Below are 6118 nucleotides of genomic sequence, written 5' to 3'. Positions count from 1 at the left end.
GATAAGCATTTAAAAGCAATACCATTTAAGATGATACCACAGGATGCAAAACACCTGGGAATAATTTTTAACAAAAGATGATCAAGACCTTTATACACAGACTATAAAAAATAAAACCACAGCCGGCGCCGCAGCTCACTAGGCTAATCCTCTGCCTGTGGCGCTGGCACCCTGGGTTCTAGTCCTGGTTGGGGCGCCAGTTCTCTCCTGGTTGCCTCTCTTCCAGGCCAGCTCTCTGCTGTGGCCTGGGAGGGCAGTGGAGGATGGCCGAAGTCCTTGGGCCCTGCACCTGCATGGGAGACCAGGAGGAAACACCTGGCTCCTGGCTTTGGATCGGTGTAGCGTGCCGGCCATAGCAGCCATTGGAGGGTGAATCAATGGAAGACCTTTCTCTCTCTCTCTCTCACTGTCTAACTCTGCCTGTCAAAAAAAAAAAGAAAAAAAAAAGAAATCACAGCAGAGGTTCTGTGGAAATGGACTGTAAAATTTGCATACAAAACAAAAGGCCTGGAATGGTTACCTCAGTCTTGATGGAGAAGAAAAAAATGTAAAGACTGAGTATAAAGTTACAGTAATTAAGCAAGCACTGGCACAAGGATCCATAAGGCACAAAGAAGTCAACGGAACGACGTTCACAGGTCAGTACGGCAGGCAGTGTTCACAGGTGGCCACATAAGCTCACGTTAAGGAATGTTAACAACCGTGTCCCTTAGTCACACTAGTTGTATACCAAGTGCTCGGAGGCACACGGTGGCCACACTGGAAGGGCAGACGCAGAGCATTTCCATCATCACAAAGAATTCTACCGCACACCTCTGAGAGTTTGAAAATATACACAAATATGAATCTGATTTACAACAAATATGGCACTGTGGAGCTATAGAGGAAGGAAGTTCTTTTCAATAACTGGTCAGTTGCCATGACAACTGGGTATCTCTATAGAAATAAATGAAATCTGACCTCCTCAGCTTCACATACCAAAAACCTATTAAGCAGAGCAAATCATGATTCTAAACGTGAAAGATGAAACAATCAAATTTTTTTAAACCAAAAACCCACAACAGTATTTTCATGGCTTGAAGTAGGAAAAGATTTCTAAAACAGAATATAAAAAACACCAATGATAAGGGAAAGTTTGACAAATCAGCCAAAATTAAAAATAGGAATCTGTCAATAAAAATTGCCTTAACTGGGGGCTTGGTATCGTGGCATAGCAGGTTACGCCGCAGCCAACTATGTTGGCATCCCATATGGACACTGATCTTCCAATCCTGCTCCCCGCTAATGCGCCTGGGAAAAGCAGTGGAAGATGATCCAAGTGTCTGGGCCCCTGTCACCCACATGGGAGACCTGGATAAAACTCCTGGCTCAGGCCTGGCCCAGCCCTGATCATTGTGGCCATTTGGGGAGTGAACTAGAAGATGGAAAATTCTCTCTTGCTCTCTCTCTTCCTTTCTCTAATCTTTCAATTAAAAAAAAGTTGCCTTAATATGGGGCTGGCGCTGTGATACAGCAAGTAAAGCCGCCACCTGCAGTGCTGGCATCCCATATGGATGCCTGTTCGAGTCCTGGCTGCTCCACTTCCCATTAAGCTCTCTGCTATGGCCTGTGAAAGCAGTAGAAGATGGCCCAGGTCCTTGGGCCCCTGCCCTGAAGTGGGAGACTCAGAAGAAGCTCCTGGCTCCTGGCTTCGGATCACACAGCTCCAGCCATTGCAGCCAATTGGGGAGTGAACCAGCAGATGGAAGATCTCTCTCTCTGCCTCTCCTTCTCTCTCTGTGTAACTCTGACTTCCAAACAAATAAATAAATCTTAAAAAAACTTTTTTAAAAAGTTGCCTTAAGAGAGTGACAAGACATAAAATAGTGTAAAATATTTGCAACATACATGGTAGACAGAACAATACCCATCACATGGGAGACCTGGATGGAGTTCCAGGCGCCTGACTTCTGCCTGGATCAGCATCGACCCTGCATTTGGTAGTGAACCAACGGATGGAAGATAGCTCTCTCTATGTGAGTTTCTCCCAGTCTCTCTATAACTCTTCCAAAGAAAGAAAATAAATCTTTCCCCCAAAAAAGATTAATACACCAAGATAACAACCCTGAATACCTATGAGTATAATAACAGAGTTCCAAACATATGAAGTAGAAACTGATAGAACTGATAGGAGAAATAAAGAATCTACAAATTTGCTTTAAAATTTCAACAATGGCCGGCGCCGTGGCTTAACAGGCTAATCCTCCGCCTTGTGGTGCCGGCACACTGGGTTCTAGTCCCGGTTGGGGCGCCGGATTCTATCCCGGTTGCCCCTCTTCCAGGCCAGCTCTCTGCTATGGCCCGGGAAGGCAGTGGAGGATGGCCCAGGTCCTTGGGCCCTGCACCCCATGGGAGACCAGGAGAAGCACCTGGCTCCTGGCTTCGGATCAGTGAGATGTGCCGGCCACAGCGGCCATTGGAGGGTGAACCAACGGCAAAAAGGAAGACCTTTCTCTCTGTCTATCTTTCTCTCACTGTCCACTCTGCCTGTCAAAAAAAAATATTTAAAAAATTTCAACAATAACACTGATAATAGCAAATGTTGGCAAAATACAGAGCAACTGGACCTGTTGTACAGTACAAAATGGTACAGCCATTGGAAAACAGTCTGAAAATTTCTTAAATAATAAAAATGCCCCATATAGCCTAACAATATGGCTCCTAGGTATTTATCCAGGAGATTTTGTTCACAAAAACGTGTATATGAGTTTATTCACAATTACCATAACTGGAAAAAATCTAAGTGTTCTCAAGCTGGTGAATAGTGAAAGTGTGCTTCATCTATGGAGTGCAATGCTACTCATTAATAAAAAGGAACAAAAACTATTGATACTTTTTTTTTTGCAGGCAGAGTTAGACAGTGAGAGAGAGACAGAAAGGTCTTCCTTTTTCCGTTGTTTCACCCCCCAAATGGCCGCTACGGCTGACGGCTGGCGCCCTGCGCCAATCCGAAGCCAGGAGCCAGGTGCGGCTGACGGCTGGCGCCCTGCGCCAATCCGAAGCCAGGAGCCAGGTGCTTCCTCTTGGTCTCCCAAGCAGGTGCAGGACCCAAGGACTTGGGCCATCCTCCACTGCACTCCCGGGCCACAGCAGAGAGCTGGCCTGGAAGAGGGGCAACCAGGACAGAATCCAGCGCCCCGACCGGGACTAGAACCCGGTGTGCTGGCGCCGCAAGGCGGAGGATTAGCCTAGTGAGCCGCGGCACCAGCCCCATGTTAGACTTAATCTACATTTGCCTGTCTGGGCTCTAGGCTCACCAGCGTTAAAACTCTACATCAACTCTTTATAGAAACGTGGATGGACAACCAGATTTGGGGATGAAAAAACTGTAAAAGACAATTGAGTTCAGTCTTGGAAATGGTGAGGGTGAGGGCTTATGGGTATCAACTTCTATCAAGTGCTAAGACCATAAATTAGAGGAAAAAAGAAATAAGTGTAAAATCCAGGAGGTTAAGTATAATCCTTATGGTACAAACTCAAATATTTAAAAACTGGGTGAATTTATGATGTACTTTACCTTAGAGGGAAATGATTACTAAGCCTTATTTATTGAAAAGGCTTAGAAACAACGACTAATGGCATAACAATGAACATAGCTAGCATACAATTGTGATCTTCAACTATCATTTTCCACTAAAAGACCAGATATCTTTGGAGAAATAGCTCATTTTCAACTTTGGGTACAAAATGTACAAGTTAATCCTGGACCACACAGTCATATCAGAAAGCAAGGAAAAGCCACTGGAATCTTATCACAAGGACTCAGGTGTCAAAGAGACACTAGAGGTTGAAGGTGAGATTGTTTGAGCATCAATAAGCATAGCTATAATGGACCAAAATACATGCAATATATTTAAATCTATGAATTCATAAAAATCCTAAAGGAGAAAAATCTCAATGGTCATATCTGAATATTAGGCAACAAACTCATTTATCTGAACTGGTGACTAAAAGGAAAGAATCAACATCAAATCTGCCTTTCCTGCACAGAATATGCCAGGGTGAGAAGTTTCTAGAAGTATTCCAGCTAATAGAAGAAACAAGGACTGATCAACCTAGAATACCACCATTTTGTAACCTCTAATGCACATGTGGGTGTAGACGATGATCACCAGTGGCTGCTACCATCACAAATAGCCAAACATTGCTTGCCTCCCAACACAGGTACAAAAAACATTCAGGAAGTATTCTTGTCAGAATATGAGACCGAAAACTAATCAACTTCTCACTTTAATGAACAATTTGGAAGAAATATAGGGGACAGAATAATATGCTAAATGACACCACAGGAAGTGATCAGCAAAATCTAGGTAGTTGGAAATTTTACAGGACAACGTAGTTTTATCAACAGATACATTGCAAGTGGGGTGTGTGTGTGAGATGTTGCAATGAATTGCAACATATGAATTTTATTTGGATGCTGATTTCAAACTTTTTAAAAATTTTTAAAAATTTATTTATTTTGTTTGGCGCCGTGACTCAACAGGCTAATCCTCCACCTTGCGGCGCCGGCACACTGGGTTCTAGTCCCAGTCGGGGCGCCGGATTCTGTCCCGGCTGCCCCTCTTCCAGGCCAGCTCTCTGCTGTGGCCAGGGAGTGCAGTGGAGGATGGCCCAGGTCCTTGGGCCCTGCACCTGCATGGGAGACCAGGAGAAGCATCTGGCTCCTGGCTTCGGATCAGCGCGGTGCGCCAGCCGCAGTGCACCGGCCACGGCGGCCATTGGAGGGTGAACCAACGGCAAAGGAAGACCTTTCTCTCTCTCTCTCACTGTCCACTCTGCCTGTCAAAAATAAAAAAAAATTATTTATTTGACAGATAGATAGACAGTGAGAGAGAGACAGAGAGGAAACTTTTTTTTTTTTAATGAGACATTTGGGGCAGATGTTGTGGTACAGTGGGTTAAGCTACCACTTGGGATGCCCATATCCCATATCTGAGTGCCTGGCGTGAAGTTCTGCCTCCACTTCCAATCTAGCTTCCTGGGAAGCAGATGATGGCCCAAGTGCTTGGGACACTGCCACCCACGCAGGAGACCCAGATGGAGTTCCCGGCACCTAGCCTCAGCCTAGCCTCAGCCTAGTTCAACCCTGGCTGTTGCAGCTATCTGGGGAGTGAAGCAGTGGATGGAAGATCATTAAGCAACAAAAAGAAATGCAGTAGTGCCTCACCCTATGACATGAATGAATTTCAAAAACATTAATGTAAACCAAAGGAGCTGGCCATATAGAGCTACATATTGTATTGCATCTATTTGTATGAAATGTCCAAAATAGACAAATGCAGAGACAGAAAGTATATCAATGATGGCCTAAAGTCGGAGGTGGTGGTGGTGGTGGCTGGCAAAGTGGGAGGCGTGGTGGCTAAGGGTGAGGGGTTTCTTTTTAGGGTAATGAAAATGTAATAAAATTGACTGTAGGGAAGAACGCACAATTCTGTGGATATACTAAATGCTGTTGAAATAGATCCTTAAATTGGGCGAATTTTATGCTATGTGAATTACATGTCAATAAAGCTGTTTTAAAAAGATAAAGCTACCAGGAAAAATATATGGGGCAGGCACTGTGGTGTAGTAGGTAAAGCTGCCGCCTGCAGTGCCGTCATCCCATATGGGTGCCGGTTCAAGTCCCGACTGTTCCACTTCCGATCCAGCTCTCTGCTTTGGCCTGGGAAAGCAATGGAGGATAGCCCAGGTCCTTGGGCCCCTTCACCCTCATGGGAGACCTGGAGGAGGCTCCTGGCTCCTGGCTTCGGATTGGCCCATCTCTGGCCAATTGGGGAGTGAACCATCAGATGGAAGACCTCTCTCTCTCTCTCTCTCTCTCTCTCTCTGTCTCTCCTTCTCTCTCTGTGTAACTCTTTCAAAGTAAATAAATAAATCTAAAAAAAAAAAATGAGACAACCAGGGAAACCTGAATACTGAGTGGATATTTGATGACATTAGATAATTACTGCCATTTGTTCTAGTTCAATAGTAGCTTTGTAGTTGTTTTAAAGAGATTATCTTTTTTGGAGATATGTGCTGACATATCTCAGATTAAATGATAACTTTGGGATTAGCTTCAAAATAAGTGGGAGGA

The sequence above is a fragment of the Lepus europaeus genome, chromosome 19, assembly GCF_033115175.1.
Source record: "Lepus europaeus isolate LE1 chromosome 19, mLepTim1.pri, whole genome shotgun sequence".
Lineage (NCBI taxonomy): Eukaryota > Metazoa > Chordata > Mammalia > Lagomorpha > Leporidae > Lepus > Lepus europaeus.
Note: the sequence above shows the minus strand (reverse complement) of the source record.